A 10,578-nucleotide genomic window follows, 5' to 3' on the forward strand; every position below is an offset into this window, starting at 1 on the left:
TATTTTTTTCCAAAACAGAAATGCAAAGTAAAAATTGCTTCCTGTGTTGAAGCTGATTTTTATGGTCTATAAGGAAAGTCCCCTGACCCCCACTCAGTTTGGGAAATTAGTCTACTTGTCCAGCCAGGCGGGAGGAGACAACTGGGAGGGTCTCAGTCCTTTCCTGATGCTATAACAAAATTCCCTAGACTGGATAATTTGTAGACGCGAGACACGGACTGCCCACGGCTCTGGAGGCTGGAGGCCCAGGGTAAGGCAGTGTGGACTCAGCGTCCGGTGAGGCCCATTCCATGGTGCTTCTCTGTGTCCTCACCTGCAGGCAGGAGGAAGGGGACAAACTCACCTGCTCAAGCCCACCCAAGGCTCCACCTCTTCCTACGTCTCCTTGGGGGGCTTGTGGACTTGGGGTGGGAGAGTCTGCTGTCCCCATGAAATCCCCTGGCGTCAGGGCTGGTGAGCTGGGAGTGCAGGGGAGGGGAAAGGGTTTGAAAGCAGCGTCTTGGGGTGAGAAATGGAGCCACCGGGAGCCACATCAGGAGTGCGGAGGTGTGTGCCCAGGGCCAGCCGGGTCCTCAGGGCAGGAGCTGGTCGGGAAGACGGGGGCTCCAGAGATGATGGCTACAGGGTGGAAGGACCTGTCCCCTTCCCTCTGTCACCCTGGAGTTGAGGTCCTCACTCTGACACCAGCGACCACCACCTCTGCTGCCATCAGCCCATCTTCTCCCTCCTGGACCTTCTCCCCGGCCTCTGCACCACCTCCTCCCGCCCAACGGCCAACACACCAGGAGAAAGAGTGGCCGAAATCTGCCACCCACCAGGTGGCAGACAGCCCCACCCTCTGCCGCCCTCTTTAGCTCCCTGCAGCCCCACCTTCCAAGGAGATGTCACTGGTCCAGGTGACTGCCCTGCTGTGACTCCCAAAGGACCTGAGAGTCACCCTGCTTTATGCCACCCCTGGGCGCTTCCCCAGGCCTCCCTCCCTCCTTGCCAGACCGGGCCTGGGGCTTAACTGCTCAGCTTCCTAATTTCTCTCCCAAGCTTCCTGCCAACACCCTGCAGCCAGTGGGTGGCAGCCGTGATTGTCAGTGTCCCTGTCACCTGGAGGTCAGTGAACCCAGAGATGGTGGGCCCCACCTGCTGGGCTCCCAACAGGTGCCCAGGTGACTCTGAAGGTCCATGGACCACCTGCAGAGAACCACTGCTTTCAACTGATCCAGTTGATAGGGGACAGACAGATGCCAGTGGTGGCAGCATGGGGTCAGCGAATAAGTCTATAAACTGGGGCCACCTCTGCAGGACCCCCCAACCCTTTCACTTTTTTTTTTTTTGGTAGATGGATACGATACCTTTATTTTATTTATTTTTATGTGGTGCTGAGAATTGAACCCAGTGCCGCACACGTGCAAGGTGAGCGCTCTACCACTGAACCACAACCCCCGGCCCAACACTTTCACTTTTATAAAGCAATTTACCACTGGGGGTGGTGGCACACGCCTGTAATCCCAGTGGCTCAGGAGGCTGAGGCAGGAGGATTGCGAGTTCAAAGCCAGTCTCAGCAAAAGTGAGGTGCTAAGCAACTCAGCGAGACCTGGTCTCTAAATAAAATACAAAATGGGGCGATTTACCTGCAGCCCTGCCTGGCTCAGGTCACCAGGCAGGTTACATTCCACAGCAAACTGCTATTTGCAGGAGAAATGAACCATACAAGTTATCCTGCAGCAGGGGACTTCTGTGACCCTTACACGGACCGGATCCCAGAACTCAGAGAGACAAGGATAGTTCCCCCAACCATAAAATCAGTAAGGAAGGGTTCCAATTAGAACTGGTCAGCATGGGCCATAGCGACCCAGCCTGGTCACAGCAGCGGGGACTTGAAAATCTGCTGTTGTTCTGCAGTGAGTCAAAAGTCAAGAGGTGGACCTGGGTGAGACTCTCTGGAAACTTCCTTGGGACCCCAATAGAACTGGGGGCAGGAGAGGCATGCTGTCCCTCTCTCTGCCTGGAGAGGGTCTCCCTAAGTTGCTGAGGCTGGCCTCCAACTCGGGATCCTCCTGCCTCAGTCTCCCCAGTCGCTGGGATTACAGGCGTGTGCCATTGCCGGGCTCAAATTTTGGTGGTTTTTTTTTTTTTTAATATTTATTTTTTAGTTTTCGACGGACACAACATCTTTGTTGGTATGTGGTGCTGAGGATGGAACCCAGGTTGCACGCATGCCAGGCGAGCGTGCTACCGCTTGAGCCACATCCCCAGCCCCTGGTGTGTGTGTGTGTGTGTGTGTGTGTGTGTGTGTTTTAAACTCAAAATAAATTATTTATTTAGAGCGCAGAGTGCCAGTTATAAAACAAAGTCCAAAGCCTCCGTAACATTGGAGGCCTAAGCAACTAAAGGAGACCCTGTCTCAAAATAAAGAATAAAAAGCTGGCTCAGCGCCCCTGGGTTCAGCCCCAGTCCACTGTCCCCCACCGCAAAAACAAAAACAAAACACAAAACACAAAACCCACAAACACAGGGCTGGGGATGTGGCTCAAGCGGTGGCGCGCTCGCCTAGCGTGCGTGTGGCCCGGGTTCGATCCTCAGCACCACATACAAACGAAGATGTTGTGTCCGCCGAGAACTAAGAAAAAATAAATAAATATTAAAATTCTCTCTCTCTCTCTCTGTCCCCCTCTCTCACACTCTCTCTTAAAAAAAAAAAAAAAAAAAAAACCCACAAACACAGTCAGGCTTTCCCGGTTGCGGTCCACAGATGGTCCGCGGGACTCCCTTTGCCTGCCCCCTAGTGGTGTCCCGGCGCAAAAACGCCCCAACCATTTAAGGGATTTCCGGAAACCACAGCCGGACGATTATTTACATACCCACAATGCATTGCGCACCGAGTAATTTTTCTCTATTTTAAATTCGTTAGATTTTCCTTTTCCCACAGACAGATTTTCTCGAAAGGTACATTTGTGTTTCAGTTTTTGTCTGAAAAAAAGGTGGTATTACTAGCGCCTTTGATTAGATAATCACCCTTAGGGAACTAGGCATAATAGTTACCCGAGCACTGTTTGCAGAGAGGCAAGGGCATACTCTGGTTTCTCTTCAGATCGTATAAATCTTTCGCCTTTTACTAAAGATTTCCGTGGAGAGGAACAACTCTGAGTCTTAAACCAATTTTTTGAGGCCTTGCTTTTGCAGGGCTACCATCACATGGTTTAAAATTAGACTTCTGATAAGCCGTGCTTTCTGCGTTCCTTCTCTCTGTGGGCTGACTTTTTTTTTCTTGCTTTTTGCTTACCATGTTTTTTGTTGTTGTTTGTTTTAAATCTGGAGAGTACTGTGTACCTATAGTCCATTACTTCTCTAACTCTTGTGGGTGGGGAATTAACAGACACTTACTTGTTCTGCCGAATTGTTCTGTCTTGCGATCAGGCACACTTGTGTATCCGAGGAATAAAAATTTTGGTAAAACATTTCTTAACTCGGATTTGGGTTACAAAGCCCAGAGCGTTTTTTGTTTTTTTTCCTTCCCCCAACTCTGTTTTAAGTGCTCCTTTTATTGGGAAGCTTGACAATAATTAAGTATAGTTGGCGACTGGGGTTGTAGTTCAGTGATACAGCGCTTGTTGGGTCTCACAGGTTAGGCCCTGGGTTCAATCCTCAGAGCGCAAAAAAATAAGGCTGTTGTGTCCATCTACAACTAGAAAAAAGAATGTAAGAAAAAAAAAATATGGTCAGGAAGGGGGAAAAATTATAGTTGGCTACTTTTCCTATAAGTATTTTTTTTAAACTGGAACTAGGTCTTTTGTTTCATATAGGAAACTTGAGAATGGCATTTGGTGATGGTTACAATGGATTTAATTAACTCAAGAGTATGTGAACTTTCCAATTTCTTTTTTTTAGTGGTGGATGGACACAATGCCTTTATTTTCATATGGTGCTGAAGATCAAACCCAGTTCCTGGCACGTGCTAGCCAAGCCCCTTTCTCGCCAATTTCTTTGGCCAGAACATAGTCCCACGATCTCACCTGGCTGGGAGAGGTGCTGAGGAGTACAGTGTAGTCTTTTCTCTAGGCAGCCAGAAACCCAGCTAGTGATACTAGCTTCTAGGGGACAGAGGTTGGATACTGGGAGTGGGGGAACCTAGGTCTGTCCCAGTAAAGGCCAGAGGGAATTATCCTGAAGTTCCCTGTGTGGGTTCCATTTGTCCTCCTGGGCCCCACCCTGTGGTCTGCTCTCCCTTTCCTAAATAGAGAGGCCAGTTCGAGGGTAATAGGGCTGTAACTCCTCTGAGACCCTTGGATCACTGGTGCAATAAACTCACCCCAGGCTGGAGGGTCCAGAGGCCCTTGCCATAGTCCAGTCGAGCTGTGGTGGTTCCAAACCATACTCAGCCAGAGAAAGGTTGTTCTTCTCCCCCAGGTCAGCTGCTGAAAGATTGGAGATTACCAATTGATTTAGTCCAATCAGGACTAAATGCTGATGGCCACTGCTTTCTTTGGGTTCTCAAGAACTTTAATAGCCTCAATAGTGGCCTCAAGCAGGAGTATTAAACTTGTTTGTGCTAGGGACTCCCATGGCACATGAACCTTTGCTTAGGAAAAGATTTTATTTTATTGTTTTTTTTGGATGTCAATGGACCTTAATTTATTTGCTTATATGTGGTGCTGAGAATCAAACCCAATACCTCACATATGCTAGGCAAGGCTCTACCACTGAGCCACAACCTCAGCCCCAGGGAAAGGTTTTAAATTAACAAAATACATCGGATTACAAAATGACCAATTATATTGAAATAGTTATGAAAACATTTTTTTTAAGAACAACCCAGGGCTGAGGCTGTGGCTCAGTGGTAGCGCATTGGTCTGGCATGTGTGAAGCACTGGGTTTGATTCTCAGCACCACGTATAAATAAATAAAATAAAGGTCTATCAACAACTAAAAAAAATATATTAAAAAAAAAAAAAGAACCCAGTGTAAGGGCAGGGGCGTAGCTTAGTGGTCGAGCCCCTGCCCAGCACGTGCAAGGCCTGGATTCAACCCTAGCACTGCAAACAAACAAAATAAAAACAACCTGGTATAATAAACACCCAAATTATGGCCTCCAATACCATCGCCTCATTCAAAGGTCTGGCTACTTGGGGAAATGGTTGGCATGAGCCAGGAAGTATACTAACTTGAAGAGGTTCCCATGGGGCAAAGGTGGTATCATCTGACCATCAAGATTAAGAAATGCAGGGGTTCAAACATATCAAATACATTTAAATCCTCGAGTTCATATCAAGTGTGTTTAAATCGTTGAGTTCATAAAAATACTTAAAAAAAAAAAAAACCTGATCACCGTATAAGATGCTAGAAAACCCATTCCTTATCGTGAAAATTGGTAAATGGTAAATAATCAAACTGGGTTTTTTTTTTTTTGGTTTTTGGTTTTTTGTTTTTTATGGTGCTGGACGTCAAGCTGAGGTCCTTGCACTCCTACTTGCCAGGCAAGTGCTTCACCCCGGGCACACCCCAGCCTGGATCCTGTTTTAAACACACTATTTTTAAAACAGATTACTTTTATGAGAGCTTCATTTCTAAACTTTGGATACTTGATGATATTGAGGAATTATTCTTAATTTCTTGATATGTGTGTCATATTGTGGTTACTAGGGGTTGTTTACCTCCTTTTGTTTTAGAGATATGTGCGAAAATATCTACAACTGAAGTGGCATTTTCTTTGATTTGCCTCAAAATAATTTGTTTGAGTGGGGAGAAGTGGATGGAGTGAGGCTGAGCAGAGGTTTTAGGCTTGAGATGATGGTTATGGGTGATGGATACGTCGAAGTTCGTTATCCTATTGGACTATTTATGTATAAGTCAAACATGATCCATTGCTAAAAGGTTCTAAGTATTTATTTTATTTATATATGGATACAGTGGGGCACGCCTGTAATCCCAGCAACTCGGGAGGCTAAGGCAGGAGGATGGCAAATTCAAAGCTAGCCTGGGCAACTTAGCAAGACCTTGTATCAAAATTAAAAAAAAAAAAAAAAAAAAAAAACTAATCTGGGGGCTGGGGATATAGCTCAGTTGGTAGAGTGCTTGCCTCACAAGCACAAAGCCCTGGGTTCAATCCCCAGCACCACAAAAATAAATAAATAAATGAAAGCTGGGGGCTGGGGATGTGGCTCAGTGGTAGAGCGCTTGTCTGGCATGCGTGAGACCCTGGGTTCAGTCCTCAGCACTGCATATAAATAAATAAGCAAAAGTTCCATTGACAACTAAGAAATATTAAAAAAATAAAGATAAAAGCTGGGGATGTAGCTCAGTAGTAAAGCCCCTGGGCTTGATCCGGGTATCAGAAATGTCTGAGTTAAGGCTGGGGAAGTCGCTCAGCGGTAGGGGGCTTGCCTAGCATACTGGAGGCCCTGGGTTCCAACCCCAGAACAAAAAATAGATAAAATAAGGAAGGAAAGGAAAGTTGGAAGGTGATACAAACAAAGATGGTTTTATGATCCCAGTTCACAGGCCCCTGATTTCTGCCCCCAGAGCCCAGGTTTGGAGCTGCCAATCTGTTCCCCAGGTGCATGTGGTGATCCCCCTTGTGTTGGGAGAGATTTTGAATCTGCTGAAACACACCCATTCACCCGTGGTGTCAAGGCGGGATCCCAGCCAGTCTGTGGAGTTGGAAGGTGTTGTTAGACTTCTCACAGGTGGGAATGTGGGGCTCGCAGGCTTAGCTCACTTATTATTAGATCACCTGAAGGACCCCTTTCCCTGCCCAGCGCCCTCACAGCCACCTCCCTGGAGTGCCGCTTAGGGACCTGCAGAGTCCTGCCCCCACTGAGCAGACCCAGAGGCTCCAGGAGCCAGGATTTAGGAGCCTCCTTCCCAGGTAGCAGACCTGCCAAGGAAGGCCCCACCCAGGCTTCCTTAGTAACTGGCATCTGCAAGCTCCGTTTCTCATTGGTTTTCATTTGTAAATGGGAGGTAAACGTTCTCTCTGTTTTTGTTTTGGGGGGAGGGGTGGGATTCTTTACTTTGTTTTTGTTTTGTTGGGAACTGGGGATTGACCCCAGGGAGTTTTACTACTGAGCCAGGTCTCACTGGGAGCGGGCTACGTCCTGGGCTGGCTTCTAACTGGCCATCCTCCTGCCTCAGCCTCCTGAGTCACTGGGATTACAGGCGTGCACCACTGTACCTGCTCGCATCGTCCTCTGGTTTTGGAGGAGGCTGCGGCAATGACAGCCATCAGCCGTCACTCCTTGATGGCCCTGCCCTGGGAGGTCAGAGGTGTGGGCAGGCCCCAGCTTCCAGGAGAGGCAGGAGCTGCCATCCTGTTCCTGGGCACAGTCCTGACAGCCGACCCCCATGGCCCTCGGGTCCCCACGCCTGTCTTCCTCACCACATCCAGCCAAATAAGTGACCACATCCCGGCCACTTAGGGCCTGGGATCCCCCATCAGGCTCATGAGCCGGAGTGTCCACCACGTCCTGCCGTCTGTCTCTCAGAGGCTCTGGGGCCTGCCCTACCCAGAGACCTTCCTGGGTGAAAGGGGTATTGTCCCTGCCTGGTGGAACTGCTGCTGCTTCAGGACAAATAGGCAAGTGACTCTTTTCAAAATGTGTCCCCGCGACTGGGGCCAGCAGAGGGGATACCTGGCTTGGAGCTGGACAGATCTGGGAGCGTATCCCAACTCCTCGGACTAGCCTCACTGTCCTCATCTGGAAGGGACCCAAGCTCACCTTGCATGGCATGTGGGAGACGGCACTCTGCCCTGAGCCTTCATCTGCTCCTTCCTCATTAGGCTGTCCAGACTTTCCTTTGGGAAACCACCTTTCTCCTGTGACTATCTGTCCAGTATAGTTGGAGATTGACCCCATCCCAGCGCTGGGATGTCCTGTTGGTCTAACCTAATTTACATATGTAAATAGCGACAGTGATTGGCTCCAGGTTGGGCTGTCCAATCAGAGGTGAGCCTCAGCGCTTTGGGTGGGAATGCAGGATTGGACTCCTTTGGAGTTGAGGCTTGGGCGCCATCAGGCCTGATAACTGTGGCCATTTTTTTTTTAACCACAAGGGACAAGGGTAGCCAGTCAGAAGATGAGCCCAATCTACCATGGAGCAGGGCTAAGAATTGCATCCTCCTGAAGTCACTTGAGTCCTGGATCAAACCACTCCTAAAGCTCCCACTGGACTCCATTGACCTGCAAGCCAACACGTCCCTCCTGGGTAAGCCAGTTGTCATGAATTTCTCTGTCACCTGCAACACCCCAAGTCCTAATAGAAACAGGAGGGTTACATGGTATAATATGTAGGAATGTCACTCAGTGAGTCCTTTCCTGGCTACCCTGGGTGAAAGTCACAGAGAGAGCCACTGCCGTCATGGAGCTTAAGCTGGCAAAATGCCAAGCACTCAGCAGCTGTTCCTCAAGTGCCACCTCCTCCCTTTGTTCCCCAAGGGCTAGATGTGTGGCCTGCCAGAAGATTCTCAAGGATTCACATGAAGCTTCCATTGGCCAAAGTCCCGGGAGTCGCTGCTCAGCCGTCGCCCGCAGCTGTGGGCCTTCTCAGCCCGGGCTTCCCTGCTCTAGGGAGGGCAGGTGGGGTGGCTGCCCATTGCCAGCCTCCTGACCAGACCTGCAAAGCTCAGGCCCCTGCTGCCTAGGAGCGAGGTTCCCAAAGACAAGGGCCCAGGGGCTGGGGCTGGGGCTCAGTGGCACAAATGAGGCACTGGGTCTGATCCTGAGCACAATAAAAATAAATAAAGATATCGTGTCCATCTACAATTAAAAAAAAAAGAAAGAAAGAAAGAAAAAGAAAGACAAGGGCCAGCATGCAGAAGCTCCAGTTCTTAATTTTAAAGTGAGGAAAATCTAAGACAAGCCGTAGACCCCCACCTCGGGAGGGAGAGAGGGCCTGCGTTTGTTGTGATCTAGGTCTTGAAAGTCCCCTAAAGGCTGGAGACTCGGTCACCAGCCCACGGCACTGTTGGGAGGTGGTGGAAACGTGAGGTCACGGAGGACGTGCCTACTGGGACCCCAGCAGGCCCCTCCTCTTTTCCCAGCCACAGGAGGTGAGCTCCTGCACCACCAGGCGCTCCTGCCCTGATGTGCCACCTTGCCCCGTCTGCAATACCACCGTCTGACTGGGACCGAAACCTCCAAAATCAGGAACCAAAACAAGCCTTCCTCTTTTTTTTTTTTTTTTTTTGGTACCAGGGATTGAACTCAGGGACTCTGGACCACTGAGCCACATCCCCAGCCCTATTTTGTATTTTGTTTAGAGTCAGGGTCTCACTGAGCTGCTTAGCACCTCCCCATTGTTGAGGCTGGCTTTGAACTCATGATCACTTTATCCTTTCTGGCTTCTAGAACAGGCTGGGCACCCTATGAGCGGAAGAAATGTGTCCCTCACAGTTCTGGAGGCTGGGGGTCTGCAGTCAGGTGCTGGTATGGTGGGGTCTGGGAGGGCCTTGCTTCCGCCCACCAGGCTGGGGACATCTCCTGCACCCAGTAGCCCAGGCAGGGCAGGCCCACTCAGGTTAGCAGCTGGCTGCCCCCACCCAGACTAGCAGTCTCTCCTCTCTGCCAGGTGGCGCGCTGGAGGCCCTGCCAGGTGCCATTGGAGGAAGGCAGTGGGGAGGGGGGAGCTGGTGGAGACAGCACCTCCAGCCAGGGTGCACTTCCCGGTGCTTGACAGGTCATCCTGCATGCAAGGCCTGGACTCCAGCAGCCTCCTCCCGGTGGGGACATGTGGGTGTAAGACACCTAATGCCATGGGCAGCTCTTAACTGAGAGCTGTCACTTAATGCTAGACGTTCAGCAGACCTTCCTCAGCCACCAGGGACGTGGGAACCTTCCACAGGCCTGGTTCCAAGTACAACAGTGAGTCAGAGTCACCAAGTGTGGCCGTTGTCTAGCAGCTTCCAGCTTAATGGGACAACTGGCAGGCATGTGACACCATAAATGACACCCAGGCCTGCCCTGACACTCCCGCTCCAGTCAGGCAAGCCATGTGCAGCCTCATCTGAAAGATGGCCTGTCTGCACTCTGCACCAACCAGAGGGGTGGGAGGGCCGTGGACTGAGCAGCTGGAGAACCAGGGCCACCGCAGCAGAGAGGACCCGGCTTCCTCTCCTGCACCATCTGCCGGGGGCGCAGCTTCCAGCCTGCAGCCCAGCTTCCTGTGAAGTCATGCTGCACACAGCTGTTGGGGACCCAGGGCGATGGCCCAACCCTGGGGACCCGCAGTAAGGGACTGCCAAGTCCGAATGAGTCCTTTCCCAGTCCCTGGGATGGACAGCTTCCTCCTCGCAGAGGCGAGGGCCCTGATCTTGGCTTCTCACAGAGGCCAGCAGTGGCCCAGTCAGGGCTCACTCCTGCTCTGGTCCGTGGCCAGGCTCCGCAGGACAGGCAGGAGCAGAAGGCATTCCGAGCCGTCAGCCCACTGTGGCCACCAGGCAGCCCACAGCTGAGAAGGTGGCCAGCAACACAGCTTGAGGTGACTCCTTGGCCTGCAGAGCTGGGTGGGGAGAGTGTCTTGCTTCAGGCCACCCAGCAATGCAGCAAGGGAGAGGACAGGACAGGGCTCTTGACACACAAACCAGTCGTG

The 10,578-nt window shown here is 50.7% G+C and overlaps 1 non-coding gene across 1 annotated transcript; it reads left to right on the plus strand.

Moving 5' to 3' along the window:
- Positions 1–3,065: 3,065 nt before the first annotated feature.
- On the plus strand, positions 3,066–3,181 carry LOC113189274 (U5 spliceosomal RNA). The gene has a single exon (XR_003301638.2). It is a non-coding gene; the product is annotated as a U5 spliceosomal RNA (small nuclear RNA).
- Positions 3,182–10,578: the final 7,397 nt, after the last annotated feature.

The sequence above is a fragment of the Urocitellus parryii genome, chromosome 11 (genome assembly GCF_045843805.1).
Source record: "Urocitellus parryii isolate mUroPar1 chromosome 11, mUroPar1.hap1, whole genome shotgun sequence".
Lineage (NCBI taxonomy): Eukaryota > Metazoa > Chordata > Mammalia > Rodentia > Sciuridae > Urocitellus > Urocitellus parryii.